The sequence below is a fragment of the Ranitomeya variabilis genome, chromosome 4 (genome assembly GCF_051348905.1).
Source record: "Ranitomeya variabilis isolate aRanVar5 chromosome 4, aRanVar5.hap1, whole genome shotgun sequence".
NCBI lineage: Eukaryota > Metazoa > Chordata > Amphibia > Anura > Dendrobatidae > Ranitomeya > Ranitomeya variabilis.
In genome coordinates, this window is record NC_135235.1 from 383,614,378 (window position 1) to 383,631,681 (window position 17,304).

Here is a 17,304-nt window from a genome sequence, read left to right on the forward strand (position 1 = left end):
GAGACAAGGGTAGAACCATAAAGTGCAGAGCCAAGAGCAGAGTGAAGGCACAGAGTGCAGAGTGAAGGCACAGAGTGCAGAGAAAAGCAAAGGCACAGAGTGCAGAGACAAGAGCAGAGCAAGCCCCAGAGTGCAGAGCAAAGTTACAGGTTGCAGAGCGAGAAGAAAAGCAAGGTCGCAGAGTGCGGAGCCAAGAGCAGAGCAGAGAGACACTGCAGGGAAAGAAACCACAGACAAGGAGACAGAGGTAGGACAGAGTTCACACAAGGTAATGATACTATACAAGGTACAGAAACAAAGACACAGAGACCAGGATATTCTGCCTCCTGGATAGCAGACAGACAAGATCAAGGCAAGGAGTAAAGCCTACAGAGAAGGCAAGACACAGAGCAAGGCCTGGCAGCTCAGAAGCAAAACACAAACTGAGTTAACACATTGCACAGGCCCAGTCCACTGGGTGTAGCTGCTCTAAATACTGGAGGCCTCTTGGTAATTGGTCAGGAACAGATTAGACAGGTGCACCTGATTTCTATAAGAACCAGAGCGTTCAGGCGCCTCCCCCCTATGCACACAGCCAGGAAGCATGCAGAGAGCATAGGCACAGAATGTGGAGCTGGCTAGAAACAGAAACCACAACATGACCTGTATCAGTAGGTAAGATAGTGTGAGAGATGAGAGGCCATGCCGTGATGCCAGCAGAGTTGTTACACCTGCGATCACGTGATGGGGTCACCGGTGTGCGTATTTCTGGCGCAATTGCCGGAAGTGCTTGTTAAATGCCACTGTCAGTGTTTGACAGAGGCATTTAAGTTGTTAAAACAGCTGACATGTCCCCGGAAAGATTTGGGCTCACCACCAGAGCCTAAATCAAAGGGAAGGCGTCCGACTTCGGCGTACTATTATGCCCGATGTCGTTAAGGGGTTAAATAGGTTGTCATCCGAAATACGGAAGAGAATGATGTATGCTGCAACTAGAAAAAACATTTGTCTTAATGTTGGATAACATCGGGCCGAATTCTGTCAGTTTTACCCAAAACGCAGCACTCTGTCCATAAAATACGGCCATGTGACTGTAAAGTCAAGCTGTGCTCCCACAATGAGTTTTTGACGCTGCGTCATCTTACAGTTGTGGCAATGTGGATGAATTTCTGGAGATCAGTGCGTAAACTGACCTGCGGTGCAGGTTTCAGATCCACAACATGTCAGTTTCTCTTGCGGGTACTCAGAGTTTTCCGAGCGGATTTTCCTCTAGGATTACACTAGATGTGGAAAATCAGCCGGTAAAAAACGCTTGAATTATTTAACAGCATGATGCCCCAAAAACAAACAAAAGAGCAGCATCAGAAACAAATGATAAAAAAACAAAACACAAGTTGCCTAATTTATCTAATAGGTACAGAAAATTGCTACTTCAGAAACCCACCCAATGCTCATCAACGCAATGTAGCCTCTTGAGGAAAACGCAAAAGAGACAGATTCTGTAGTAAGAAGAGCTTAACTTAAAGTAGTTTAAGATAGAATCACTTGTTCTCTTCACATAATTCACACCTTCCAGCAATCTGAAATAAAATTATAATGGCCGCCATCATTTATCTAGCTAACTAGCTCTAGGGGCTTCTTTAATGAGGTTTTCCACTTTTAGGAAAGTGAACCCCAAACGCTCTAAAATGCATAGAATAGCAAACAGAGCAGGTGCTCGCCCTCCCTGGGAACAGCGCCAGCTCCTCTCCACTTCTCCAGTCTCAGGGTTTTGGTAGCAGCAGTGACGTCACATCCCTGAGCTCAGCGGCTGTGCCAATGTAGATGCCATGAGCTCAATGATTGTCTGCAGCGGTGAAATGTTCTGTTGACGTGACTGGAGCATTAGCAGGGAGTTTTCACTAGACGTGAAGAGAGGGAATACTTGCTCTGCTTGATGTTTTACGTATTTTAGAGATGTTGGGATTCACTTTCCCTTTAAGGCTATGTGCGCACGTGGCAGATTTGCTTGTGTAAAATCCTGCCTCTTTTGACAGAAAACGCAGTTGAAAATCTGCGTGGTTTTTCATGTGGATTTGTATACGTTTTTGTAAGCTAAATAAAGATATATTATTAAAAAAAAGAATTGTGATTTAATTTCATTGTCAACCTCTTTTTCATTCTCCATTGAAGACCATAATATTACATCATTACATACCATGTTCAAATATAATGTTTACACACACAAAACAAATATAAGTGAATATCTACTATATAATTGTCTAAGGGTCACTTCCGTCTTTCTGTCTGTCCTTCTGTCTGTCACGGATATTCATTGGTGGCGGCCTCTGTCTGTCATGGAATCCAAGTCGTTGATTGGTCGTGGCAAAACGCCCACGACCATTGCCACGACCAATCAGTGACGCGCACAGTCCGGAAGAAAATGGCCGCTCCTTACTCCCCGCACTCAGTGCCCGGCGCCCGCATACACCCCTCCGGTCACCGCTCACACAGGGTTAATGCCGGCGGTAACGGACCGCGTTATGCCGCGGGTAACGCACTCCGTTACCGCCGCTATTAACCCTGTGTGACCAAGTTTTTACTATAGACGCAGCCTATGCAGCATCAATAGTAAAAACATCTAATGTTAAAAATAATAAAAAAAATAAAAAATCATTATATACTCACCTTCTGCCGCCTTTCCCGCTCCTCGCGATGCCAGGTCCATGTAAGCGGCACATTCCGGTGGCAAGGATGGTCTAGGAGAAGGACCTGCCATGAAGTCACGGTCATGTGACTGCGACTTCATCACAAGTCCTGCGTGAGAAGGACCTGCCATGACGTCACGGTCATGTGCAGGCGGCAGCTTCCGTTCCCAGGGTGTGATGACGTCGCGGTCACGTGACCGTGACGTCATCACAGGTCCTGCGTGCCTGCGCGAGAAGGACCTGCTATGACGTCACGGTCACGTGACCGCGACGTCATCACACCCTGGGACCGGAAGCTGCCGCCTGCACCGAACACAAGCTCACAGACGCACAAAGAGGACTTAAAAATCCTCCAGAAAATTGACAAAAAAAAAAAAATCACAGAGAAAAAAGCAGAGATGGTTACCTGCTGAAGCCTCCAAACAAATGCACCAGCAGGGCGCATCGGACCCGATTAATGATGGCAAAAACACAGGTGCAAAAAATACCGATGAAACAACCACTTTCAATCCAGTATTGGTTGTTTGGCATTAGTGCACAAAAAGAGCACTAATGCCAAACAACCAATACTGGATTGAAAGTGGTTGTTTCATCGGTATTTTTTGCACCTGTGTTTTTGCCATCATTAATCGGGTCCGATGCGCCCTGCTGGTGCATTTGTTTGGAGGCTTCAGCAGGTAACCATCTCTGCTTTTTTCTCTGTGATTTTTTTTTTCTGCACCGAACACAGGCGACAGAACTACAACGCGCCTGCGGAAGGTGAGTATATGTTTATTTTTTATTTTTTTAACCTGTGACATACGTGGCTGGGCTATATACTACGTAGCTGGGCAATATACTACGTGACTGCCCAATATACTACGTGGCTGGGCATTATACTACGTGACTCTGCTGTATACTACGTCACTTGGCAATGTACTACGTCACTGGGCAATATACTACGTCACTGGGCAATATACTACGTCACTGGGCAATATACTACATCACTGGGCAATATACTACGTCGCTGGGCAATATACTACGTGGCTGGGCAATATACTACGTTGCTGAGCAATATACCACGTGGCTGGGCAATATACTATGTGGCTGGGCAATATACTATGTGGACATACATATTCTAGAATACCCGATGCGTTAGAATCGGGCCACCATCTAGTATAATATATACTGCTTAAAAAATGTGATGCAGTGGCAGCACCGTACACAGTGAAACGGCAGTGACCCAAGCAAGTTCAAGCAAAGCGTTCCTTTATTGTGTTACTTCACACAGTCCATTAGAAATACACAGTAAACGGCTTTAGTTTGCAGTCCCTAAACAGGCCAGACTTCCCTTTGTCCAGTTTCCCTAGGCGACCGCACGCCGGTACCAAGTCTCTTTACTCATGCCGTGCACCGCACACTAGATCCACCGGATTGCAGCCGAGTAAACGTAAGACAGCCAGAGACGCAGGGTGTCAGTCTCTTTGGTTCCTCTTGCCCCTGTGTTGCTTCACACAGGGAGTGCTCTGCAGACAACTGCTCTGTCTGCTTCCAAGAACAACACTTGACACACCTCACCCTCTACTACAGGGCTTTTTAATCAGTCACTGCTTCACCATTCTAATCATAGTTACACCTGTGACTGCAATACGCCCTCATGGCCTCACTACGCCTCCGTGCGCATTCTGGAGAGCACAGACAGTGCCCCCTAGCTGTAACAGGGTTCAGTGCCTCACATATCCTCCCCTTGTTCATACCTGTGGGGTTGAACATTTGTTACCCCATATGGGCACGAGACAGGGCATCGGCATGCCCCTGGGACATCCCCGCTCGACACTACACTAAGAAACCAACGTAGGGACTGGAACCATCGATCGGTGCCTGCATCCCTCCCCTTTGCGTTTTTCCTTATTTCATTATGGAATCACCCACCCTGTTCTCCATTGCAGAAGCCAAGCCCTCTTTTCTGATTAACCGTAGATTTGTGCCAGTTTTGGGTGGTCTCGACCTTTGTTTATTTTGGGTCCACTGTTGTGAATTCCGCTCTTGGGCTCCCTCCGGTGGTTGTAAGTGGCACTTTTGTGAGTTCTGCTCTTGGGCTCCCTCCGGTGGTTTTGAGTGGAACTGCTGCTCCTTGGATTTAGCAGTCAGCAGCTGCTTCCACTGATCGTCTTTCTGGCTCGGCTATTTATCCTGGCTCTATCCTTCAGCCTGGGCCAGTTGTCAATGGTTCCTGCTTGGATTCACATCTCTGCTTGGATTTCCCTGATATTCTGACCAGTTCAGCAAAGATAAGTCCTTGCTTGTTCTTTTGCTGTCCACATATTGTGGACTTAATCGTTCCGCTCTTTTTATGTTTTTTCTAGTCCAGCTTGTCAGTATGGATGTATTCAGTTAAGCTGGAAGCTCTGGGAAGCAGATTTACCCTCCACACCTTTAGTCAGGTGTGGAGATTTTTGTATACTCTGTGGTGGATTTTTCTAGTTTTTTATACTGACCGCACAGTATTCTGTCCTGTTCTATCTATCTAGCTAGACTGGCCTCCTTTGCTACATTCTGATTTCATTCTGCGTATGTCATTTCCCTCTCCACTCACAGTCAATATTTGTGGGGGGCTGCCTTTCCTTTGGGGATTTTCTCTGAGGCAAGATAGCTTTCCTGTTCCATCTTTAGGGGTAGTTAGTCCTCCGGCTGTGACGAGGTGTCTAGGGCGTGACAGGAACATCCCACGGCTACTTCTAGTGTTGTGATAAGCTCAGGAACTGCGGTTAGTACAGGTACCACCTCCAGAGCTCGTCCCATTTTGCTCCTAAACCACCAGTTCATAACAGTACAACTGGCCAAAAATGAATTAAATGCATCTCAAAAAAAGGAAAAAAAAGTTCTGAGCCATTTTTTTTTTTGCAGTCTGTTTTGTCTTTTTTTTCCTCTTAATCTCTGGGTGGTTCAGGATTTTGGCGCTGGCATGGATGTTCAGGATTTGTTTTCTCGTGTGGATCAACTTGCTGCAAGAGTACAGAGTATCCAAGATTATGTTGTCCCGACTCCGGCATTAGAGCCTAAAATTCCTACTCCTGATTTGTTTTTTGGGGACAGATCTAAGTTTTTGAACTTTAAAAATAACTGCAAATTGTTTTTTGCTTTGAAACCCCGTTCCTCTGGTGATCCCATTCAGCAGGTTAAGATTGTCATCTCTCTGCTGCGTGGTGACCCTCAGGACTGGGCATTCTCCCTTGAATCAGGGAATCCGGCATTGCTTAATGTAGATGCATTTTTTCAAGCGCTCGGATTATTGTATGACGAACCTAATTCTGTGGATCATGCAGAAAAAACCTTGTTGGCCCTATGTCAGGGTCAGGAAGCGGCAGAATTATACTGCCAGAAATTTAGAAAATGGTCTGTGCTCACTAAATGGAATGAGGATGCTCTGGCAGCAATTTTCAGAACGGGTCTTTCTGAAGCCCTTAAAGATGTTATGGTGGGGTTCCCCACACCCGCTGGTTTGAGCGAATCTATGTCTCTAGCCATTCAGATTGATCGGCGCCTGCGCGAGCGCAAAGTTGTGCACCATATGGCAGTGTCCTCTGAGCGGAGTCCTGAGCCTATGCAATGTGATAGGATTTTGACTAGAGCAGAACGGCAGGGATTCAGACGTCAGAATAAGCTTTGTTTTTACTGTGGTGATTCTGCTCATGTTATTTCTGATTGCCCTAAGCGTACTAAGAGGGTCGCTAGGTCTGTTACCATCAGTACTGTACAGCCTAAATTTCTCTTATCTGTGACCCTGATTTGCTCATTATCGTCCTTTTCTGTCATGGCATTTGTGGATTCAGGCGCCGCCCTGAACTTAATGGACTTGGAATTCGCCAGGCGCTGTGGTTTTTCCTTGCAGCCTTTTTCAGAGCCCTATTCATTTGAGGGACATTGATGCTACACCGTTGGCCAAGAATAAACCTCAGTATTGGACTCAGCTGACCATGTGCATGGCTCCAGCACATCAGGAAGATTGCCGTTTTCTGGTGTTGCATAACTTGCATGATGTTGTTGTACTGGGTTTTCCATGGTTACAGGAACATAATCTGGTGCTGGATTGGAAATCTATGTCTGTGACTAGTTGGGGTTGTCAAGGGGTACATTGTGATGTTCCTTTGTTGTCAATTTCCGCTTCCCCCTCTTCTGAAGTCCCTGAGTTCTTTGAGTTCTTGTCGGATTTCCAGGATGTATTTGATGAGCCCAAGTCCAGTTCCTTTCCTCCACATAGGGACTGTGATTGTGCTATTAACTTGATTCCTGGCTGTAAGTTCCCTAAGGGCCGACTTTTCAATCTGTCTGTGCCAGAGCATGCCGCCATGCAGAGTTATGTCAAGGAGTCTTTGGAAAAGGGGCATATTCGGCCGTCTTCGTAACCATTGGGAGCGGGATTCTTTTTTGTTGCCAAGAAGGATGGCTCCTTGAGACCCTGTATTGATTATCGCCTTCTTAATAAGATCACGGTCAATTTCCAATACCCTTTACCTTTGCTTTCTGATTTGTTTGCTCGGATTAAGGGGGCTAGTTGGTTTACTAAGATTGACCTTCGAGGGGCATATAATCTTGTTCGTATTAAACAGGGTGACGAATGGAAAACTGCATTTAATATGCCCGAAGGCCATTTTGAATATCTTGTGATGCATTTCGGGCTTTCTAATGCTCCTTCTGTATGTCAGTCCTTCATGCATGATATTTTCCGCAATTATTTTGATAAATTCATGATTGTGTATTTGGATGATATTTTGATTTTTTCCGATGATTGGGAGTCTCATGTGAAGCAGGTCAGGATGGTATTCCAGATCCTTCGTGATAATGCTTTATTTGTGAAGGGGTCTAAGTGCCTATTTGGAGTTCAGAAGGTCTCTTTTTTGGGGTTTATTTTTTCTCCCTCGTCTATAGAAATGGATCCTGTTAAGGTCCAAGCCATTCATGACTGGATTCAACCCACATCGGTGAAGAGCCTTCAGAAATTTTTGGGCTTTGCTAATTTTTATCGCCGTTTCATTGCCAACTTTTCCAGTGTGGTTAAGCCCCTGACCGATTTGACGAAGAAAGGCGCTGATGTGACGAATTGGTCCTCTGCGGCGGTTGAGGCCTTTCAGGAGCTTAAACGCCGATTTACTTCTGCCCCAGTGTTGCGTCAGCCTGATGTTTCTTTTCCTTTTCAGGTTGAGGTTGACGCTTCTGAGATTGGGGCAGGGGCCGTTTTGTCTCAGAGGAATTCTGATGGTTCTTTGATGAAACCGTGTGCCTTTTTTTCCCAGAAAGTTTTCGCCTGCGGAGCGCAATTATGACGTTGGCAATCGGGAGTTGTTGGCTATGAAGTGGGCATTTGAGGAGTGGCGACATTGGTTTGAGGGAGCCAAGCACCGCGTTGTGGTCTTGACCGATCATAAGAATCTGATTTAACTCGAGTCGGCCAAGCGGCTGAACCCTAGACAGGCTCGATGGTCCCTGTTTTTCTCCCGTTTTGATTTTGTGGTCTCGTATCTTCCAGGATCTAAGAATGTTAAGGCTGATGCCCTCTCTAGGAGTTTTTTGCCTGATTCTCCTGGAGTCCTTGAGCCGGTTGGCATTCTTAGGGAAGGGGTGATTCTTTCTGCCATCTCCCCTGATTTGCGGCGGGTGCTTCAGGAATTTCAGGCTGATAAACCTGACCGCTGTCCAGTGGGGAAGCTGTTTGTCCTTGATAGATGGAAGAGTAAGGTAATTTCTGAGGTTCATTCTTCAGTGTTGGCTGGTCATCCTGGGATTTTTGGTACCAGAGATTTGGTTGCTAGGTCCTTTTGGTGACCTTCCTTGTTGCGGGATGTGCGTTCTTTTGTGCAGTCCTGTGGGACTTGTGCCCGGGCCAAGCCTTGCTGTTCCCGCGCTAGTGGGTTGCTTTTGCCTTTGCCGGTACCTGAGAGGCCCTGGACGCATATTTCCATGGATTTTATTTCGGATCTTCCTGTTTCCCAGAAGATGTCTGTTATCTGGGTGGTTTGTGACCGGTTCTCTAAAATGGTCCATTTGGTACCTTTGCCTAAATTGCCTTCCTCCTCTGATTTGGTTCCATTGATTTTCAGCATGTGGTTCGTTTGCATGGCATTCCGGAGAATATTGTGTCTGACAGAGGTTCCCAGTTTGTTTCTAGGTTTTGGCGGGCCTTTTGTGCTAGGATGGGCATTGATTTGTCTTTTTCTTCGGCGTTCCATCCTCAGACAAGTGGCCAAACTGAGCGAACTAATCAGACCTTGGAAACCTATTTGAGATGCTTTGTGTCTGCTGATCAGGATGATTGGGTGGCTTTCTTGCCGTTGGCCGAGTTTGCCCTTAATAATCGGGCTAGTTCGGCTACTTTGGTTTCGCCTTTCTTTTGTAATTTTTGTTTTCATCCTCGTTTTTCTTCGGGGCAGGTTGAGCCTTTTGATTGTCCTGGTGTGGATTCTGTGGTGGACAGGTTACAGCAGATTTGGACTCGTGTGGTAGACAATTTGACGTCTCAGGAAAAGGCTCAACGTTTTGCTAACCGCCGTCGGTGTGTTGGTCCCTGACTTCGGGTGGGGGATTTAGTCTGGTTATCTTCTCGTCATGTTCCTATGAAGGTTTCTTCCCCTAAGTTCAAGCCTCGGTTTATTGGTCCTTATAAGATTTCTGAGATTATCAATCCGGTGTCTTTTCGTTTGGCCCTTCCAGCCTCTTTTGCCATCCATAATGTTTTCCATAGATCTTTGTTGCGGAGATATGTGGTGCCCGTTGTTCTCTCGGTTGATCCTCGTGCCCCGGTGTTGGTTGAGGGGGAGTTGGAATATGTGGTGGAGAAAATTTTGGATTCTCGTTTTTCGAGGCGGAGGCTTCAGTATCTTGTCAAATGGAAGGGTTATGGCCAGGAGGATAATTCTTGGGTTGTTGCCTCCGATGTCCATGCCGCCGATTTGGTTCGTGCCTTTCACTTGGCTCGCCCTGATCGGCCTGGGGGCTCTGGTGAGGGTTCAGTGACCCCTCCTCAAGGGGGGGTACTGTTGTGAATTCCGCTCTTGGGCTCCCTCCGGTGGTTGTAAGTGGCACTTTTGTGAGTTCTGCTCTTGGGCTCCCTCCGGTGGTTTTGAGTGGAACTGCTGCTCCTTGGATTTAGTAGTCAGCAGCTGCTTCCACTGATCGTCTTTCTGGCTCGGCTATTTATCCTGGCTCTATCCTTCAGCCTGGGCCAGTTGTCAATGGTTCCTGCTTGGATTCACATCTCTGCTTGGATTTCCCTGATATTCTGACCAGTTCAGCAAAGATAAGTCCTTGCTTGTTCTTTTGCTGTCCACATATTGTGGACTTAATCGTTCAGCTCTTTCTATGTTTTTTCTTGTCTAGCTTGTCAATATGGATTTATTCAGTTAAGCTGGAAGCTCTGGGAAGCAGATTTACCCTCCACACCTTTAGTCAGGTGTGGAGATTTTTGTATACTCTGTGGTGGATTTTTCTAGTTTTTTATACTGACCGCACAGTATTCTGTCCTGTTCTATCTATCTAGCTAGACTGGCACCGTTTGCTACATTCTGATTTCATTCTGCGTATGTCATTTCCCTCTCCACTCACAGTCAATATTTGTGGGGGGCTGCCTTTCCTTTGGGGATTTTCTCTGAGGCAAGATAGCTTTCCTGTTTCCATCTTTAGGGGTAGTTAGTCCTCCGGCTGTGACGAGGTGTCTAGGGAGTGACAGGAACATCCCACGGCTACTTCTAGTGTTGTGATAAGCTCAGGAACTGCGGTTAGTACAGGTACCACCTCCTCCAGAGCTCGTCCCATGTTGCTCCTAAACCACCAGTTCATAACAGTCCACTAACCCCGCAGGTCATCCTGTCACCTAAGTATCTGCTTTCAGGCCCCTGGTACAGTCCACCCTGTACCCGTGCCCAGTGACTATGCTATATTGAAACGCCGAGGACCTTGCCGGCAACTCCGAGCATATGTCTGTATTACGTCGCACCCGAACCTGAGCCTCCTGACACTGCTGTCTAGTGAGCACTCTATCTAATTTTCCCTGAGCCCTGGCCCCATCCTTGACCGGTGCCAGAGGGTTCCTCGTGCGCAAGTCCCCAGTCGCCTCCACGACCATACACTCCCAGCTCTTCTCATACCTGCGTTTTTTATACCTGTATCTCCGTGTGGGACCCTGGATCTGTGCTGACCCGACCTTACCAGGGAACACCTCCAGCTCGGGGTTCAATGGGGTCCCCACAACCTCTACTGCCATAACCTCTAGGGGGAGCCTATCGGGAATACACTCTGTCCCTAGGTTGTCGACCCCTATGGCAGGTATCTCAGCATCTTCGGGTTCTGCACCCGGCATCATATTTACCATGAGAGGGTTGACTCTGGTCTCCCACAGGGACCAGAATAGGGGCAAGTCTCTTCCCAACACAGCCCAATATGGAAGGGTCTTCACCACTCCCACCACATGTTTAATGTCCCCACATGGTGTGGAAAAGTTAACCTCCCCTGTTGGGTATTCCCAGATTTCCCCGTGGATACCCATCACCTCCACTTTTGGTCCTTTAGGGCTCTCACCAGCAGCAAGGGACCCATGAACCAAGGTCACTATGCTCCCCCAAGTCCAGGAGAGCCTCTGGTACCCGTTCACAAGTACCTGGCACAGCTGAGGTTCACTGTCAGCGGTGTATGTAGTGGTGGTACCGACTGGCTGAGCATACATTGAAATATGGCGACCATACCTGCAATCCATAGGTTCAGACACCAGCGGGCAGTTGACAGCCACATGGCCTGGCCCTTCGCAACACCAACACCTGATCGCTGCGGCATGACTGTACCCAACCTGAGCCGTTTTAGTTTTCCCAGGCTCCTGGGCTGGGGAAGCCTTACGTGACAACCGAAATGGAGCAGTGTCCCATATAAAGTCCTGAGTGGCTGTATACCGCTCTACCAGTCCCACCACCTCATCCAGAGTACTTGGGTCCCCTTGTCCCACTCAGCGCTGTAGGTGTGTTTTGGGTCATTGTCCTGTTGAAAAATAAATGATGGTCCAACTAAACACAAACCGAATGGAATAGCATTCCGCTGCAAGATGCTGTGGTAGCCATGCTGGTTTAGTATGCTTTCAATTTTGAATAAATCCCCAACAGTGTCACCAGCAAAGCACCCCCACACCATCACACCTCCTCCTCCATGCTTCACGGTGGGAACCAGGCATGTAGAGTCCATCCGTTCACGTTTTCTGCGTCGCACAAAGACACGGTGGTTGGAACCAAACATCTCAAATTTGGACTCATCAGACCAAAGCACAGATTTCCACTGGTCTAATGTCCATTCCTTGTGTTCTTTAGCCCAAACAAGTCTCTTCTGCTTGTTGTCTGTCCTTGGAGGTTGTTTGGTGTGCACTCAGCCTGAATACAGGTGAGGTGCTGGTGCAATGGACCAGTGGTCCCAATAGCAGAGTAATCGAAATTCACCGCACTCTCATGTGGATTGGTTATGCAAAGGGTTTATATTCGTTTATTGGGAGCGTAACAGAATATTACAGTATATGCGATAAACAACGTTTCGGCTCAACCAGAGCCTTTGTCATGTGTTCGCTTAAGCAATACAATAGATACGTCTAAGCCTATAGAGGCTCCCTTTGGACAGTGTGGACCTGTATTAATCCTGGGTAAGAGCGGCGCTCCCGCGCTGTGCTCTGGTGCACCAGAGCACAGCGCGGGAGCGCCGCTCTTACCCAGGATTAATACAGGTCCACACCGTCCAAAGGGAGCCTCTATAGGCTTAGACGTATCTATTGTATTGCTTAAGCGAACACGTGACAAAGGCTCTGGTTGAGCCGAAACGTTGTTTATCGCATATACTGTAATATTCTGTTACGCTCCCAATAAACGAATATAAACCCTTTGCATAACCAATCCACATGAGAGTGCGGTGAATTTCGATTACTCTGTTGTCTGTCCTTAGCAGTGGTTTCCCAGCAGTTGTTTTACCATGAAGGCCTGCTGCACAAAGTCTCCTCTTAACAGTTGTTGTAGAGATGTGTCTGCTGCTAGAACTCTGTGTGGTATTGACCTGGTTTCTACTCTGAGCTGCTGTTAACCTGCAATTTCTGAGGCTGGCGACTCGGATAAACTTATCCTCAGAAGCAGAGGTGAGTCTTGGTCTTACTTTCCTGGGGAGGTCCTCATGTGAGCCAGTTTCTTTGTAGCGCTTGATGGTTTTTGCCACTGCACTTGGTGACACTTTCAAAGTTTTCCCAATTGTTCGGACTAACTGACCTTCATTTCTTAAAGTAATGATGGCTCGTTTTTCTTTACTTAGCTGCTTTTTTTCTTGCCATAATACAAATTCTTACAGTCTATTCAGTAGGACTATCAGCTGTGTATCCACCAGACTTCTGCACAACACAACTGATGGTCCCAACCCCATTTATAAGGCACAAAATCCCACTTATTAACCCCTTCATGACCCAGCCTATTTTGACCTTAATGACCTGGCCATTTTTTGCAATTCTGACCAGTGTCCCTTTATGAGGTAATAACTCAAGAACGCTTCAACGGATCCTAGCGATTCTGTGATTGTTTTTTGTGACATATTGGGCTTCATGTTAGTTGTAAATTTAGGTCGATAATTTTTGCGTTTATTTGTGAAAAAATCGGAAATTTGGTGAAAATTTCGCAATTTTCAAATTTTGAATTTTTATTCTTTTAAACCAGAGAGTTATGTGACACAAAATAGTTAATAAATAACATTACCCACATGTCTTCTTTACATCAGCACAATTTTGGAAGCAAAATTTTTTTTTTGCTAGAAAGTTATAAGGGTTAAAATTTGACCAGCGATTTCTCATTTTTACAAGAAAATTTACAAAACCATTTTTTTTAGGGACCACCTCACATTTGAAGTTAGTTTGAGGGGTCTATATGGCTGAAAATACCCAAAAGTGACACCATTCTAAAAACTGCAGCCCTCAAGGTACTCAAAACCACATTCAAGAAGTTTATTAACCCTTCAGGTGCTTCACAACAGCAGAAGCAACATGGAAGGAAAAAATAAACATTTAACTTTTTAGTCACAAAAATGATCTTTTAGCAACAATTTTTTTATTTTCCCAAGGGTAAAAGGAGAAACTGGATGCCAAAAGTTATTGTACAATTTGGCCTAAGTACGCCGATACCCCATATGTAGGGGGGGGGGAACCACTGTTTGGGCGCACGACAGGGCTCGGAAGGGAAGGAGCACCATTTGACTTTTTGAAAAAAAAATTGGCTCCAATCTTTAGCGCACACCATGTCGCGTTTGGAGAGCCCCTGTGTGCCTAAATATTGGAGCTCCCCCACAATTGACCCCATTTTGGAAACTAGACCCCCCAAGGAACTTATCTAGATGCATAGTGAGCACTTTGAACCCGCAGGTACTTCACAAATTGATCCGTTAAAATGAAAAAGTACTTTTTTTTCACAAAAAAAATCTTTTATTCTCAATTTTTTCATTTTTACATGGGCAGCAGGATAAAATGGATCCTAAAATTTGTTGGGCAATTTCTCCTGAGTACACCTACAGTGCCTACAAGTAGTATTCAACCCCCTGCAGATTTAGCAGGTTTACACATTTGGAATTAACTTGGCATTGTGACATTTGGACTGTAGATCAGCCTGGAAGTGTGAAATGCACTGCAGCAAAAAAGAATGTTATTTCTTTGTTTATTTTTTTTTTAAATTGTGAAAAGTTTTTTCAGAGGGTCATTTATTATTCAACCCCTCAACCCCCCAGAATTCTGTTTGGTTCCCCTAAAGTATTAAGAAGTAGTTCAGGCACAAAGAACAATGAGCTTCAGATTTTTGGAATAATTATCTCTTTTTCCAGCCTTTTCTGACTATTTAAGACCCTCACCAAACTTGTAAACAGCACTCAAACATGGTCAACATGGGAAAGACAAAGGAGCATTCCAAGGCCATCAGAGACAAGATCGTGGAGGGTCACAAGGCTGGCAAGGGGTACAAAACCCTTTCCAAGGAGTTGGGCCTGTCTGTCTCCACTGTTGGGAGCATCATCCGGAAGTGGAAGGCTTATGGAACTACTGTTAGCCTTCCACGGCCTGGACAGCCTTTGAAAGTTTCCTCCCGTGCCGAGGCCAGGCTTGTCCGAAGAGTCAAGGCTAACCCAAGGACAACAAGGAAGGAGCTCCGGGAAGATCTCATGGCAGTGGGGACACTGGTTTCAGTCAATACCATAAGTAACGTACTCCACCGCAATGGTCTCCGTTCCAGACGAGCCCGTAAGGTACCTTTACTTTCAAAGCGTCATGTCAAGGCTCGTCTACAGTTTGCTCATGATCACTTGGAGGACTCTGAGACTGACTGGTTCAAGGTTCTCTGGTCTGATGAGACCAAGATCGAGATCTTTGGTGCCAACCACACACGTGACGTTTGGAGACTGGATGGCACTGCATACGACCCCAAGAATACCATCCCTACAGTCAAGCATGGTTGTGGCAGCATCATGCTGTGGGGCTGTTTCTCAGCCAAGGGGCCTGGCCATCTGGTCCGCATCCATGGGAAGATGGATAGCACGGCCTACTTGGAGATTTTGGCCAAGAACCTCCGCTCCTCCATCAAGGATCTTAAGATGGGTCGTCATTTCATCTTCCAACAAGACAACGACCCAAAGCACACAGCCAAGAAAACCAAGGCCTGGTTCAAGAGGCAAAAAATCAAGGTGTTGCAGTGGCCTAGTCAGTCTCCTGACCTTAACCCAATTGAAAACTTGTGGAAGGAGCTCAAGATTAAAGTCCACATGAGACACCCAAAGAACCTAGATAACTTGGAGAAGATCTGCATGGAGGAGTGGGCCAAGATAACTCCAGAGACCTGTGCTGGCCTGATCAGGTCTTAGAAAAGACAATTATTAGCTGTAATTGCAAACAAAGGTTATTCCACAAAATATTAAACCTGGGGGTTGAATAACAATTGACCCACACTTTTATGTTTAAAATTTATAAAAATTTAACTGAGCAACAAAACTTTTTGGTTTGTAAGATTTATGGATCTGTTAATAAATCCTGCTCTTGTTTGAAGTTTGAAGGCTCTAACTTATTTGCATCTTATTAAACATGCTAAATCTGCAGGGGGTTGAATACTACTTGTAGGCACTGTATAAGTCTACGTTCACATTAGCGTTCGGCGCCGCAGCGTCGCCGCATGCGTCATGCGCCCCAATATTTAACATGGGGGCGCATGGACATGCGTTGTGCTACGTTTTGCGACGCATGCGTTTTTTTGGCCGCAAGCGTTGGGCGCAGAGAACGCAGCAAGTTGCATTTTTTTTGCGTCCAACTTTCGGCGAAAAAGGAGGCATTTGTCGCAAAACGCAGCGTTTTAGCGTGCGTTTTGTTGCGTTTTTGTTTGCGTTGTGCGTTGCGTCGCCGACGCAGCGGCGCACAACGCAAATGTGAACGTAGCCAAACTCATATGTGGTCAGAAACCACTGGGCGCACGGCAGAGCTCAGAAGGAAAGGAGCGCCATTTGACTTTTTGAATGAAAAATTAGCTCCAATCGTTAGCGGACACCATGTCGCATTTGGAGAGCCCCTGTGTGCCTAAACATTGGAGCTCCCCCACATGTGACCTCATTTTGGAAACTAGACCTCCCATGGAACTAATCTAGATGTGCGGTGACCACTTTAAACCCCCAAGTGCTTCACAGAAGTTTATAACGCACAGCCGTGAAAATAAAAAATAATTTTTCTTTCCTCAAAAATTATTTTTTAGCCCGCAATTTTTTATTTTCACAAGGGTAACAGGGTAAATTGGACCCCAAAAGTTGTTGTCCAGTTTGTCCTGAGTACGCTGATACTCCATATGTGGGGGTAAACCACTGTTTAGGCACACGTCAAGGCTCGGAAGGGAAGTAGTGATGTTTTGCAATGCAGACTTTGATGGAATGGTCTGCGGGCATCATGTTACGTTTGCAGAGCCCCTGATGTGCCTAAACAGTAGAAACCCCCCACAAGTGACCACATTTTGGAAACTAGACCCCCCCAAGGAGCTTATCTAGATGTGTGGTGAGAACTTTGAACCCCCAAGTGCTTCACAGAAGTTTATAACGCAGAGCGGTGAAAATAAAAAATCATTTTTCTTTCCTCAAAAATTATTTTTTAGCAAGCAATTTTTTTATTTTCACAAGGGTAACAGGAGAGATTAGACCCCCAAAGTTGTTGTGCAATTTTTCCTGAGTACGCTTGTGCCCCATATGTTTGGGTAAACTACTGTTTGGGCGCACGTCGGGGCTCAGAAGGGAGGGAGCACCATTTGACTTTTTGAATGCAAGATTGGCTGGAATCAATGGTGGCGCCATGTCGCGTTTGGAGACCCCTGATGTGCCTAAACAGTGGAAACCCCTCAATTTTAACTCCAACACTAACCCCAACACACCCCTACCCTAATCCCAACTCTAGCCATAACCCTAATCACTACCCTAACCACAACACACCCCTAACCACAACTCTAACCCCAACACACCCCTAACCCTAAACCCAACCCTAACCTTATCCACAACGCTAACCCTATCCACAACGCTAACTCCAACACACCCCTAACCCTAATCCCAACCATAACCCTAACCACAAGCCTAACCCTAACCCCAACACACCCCTAACCCT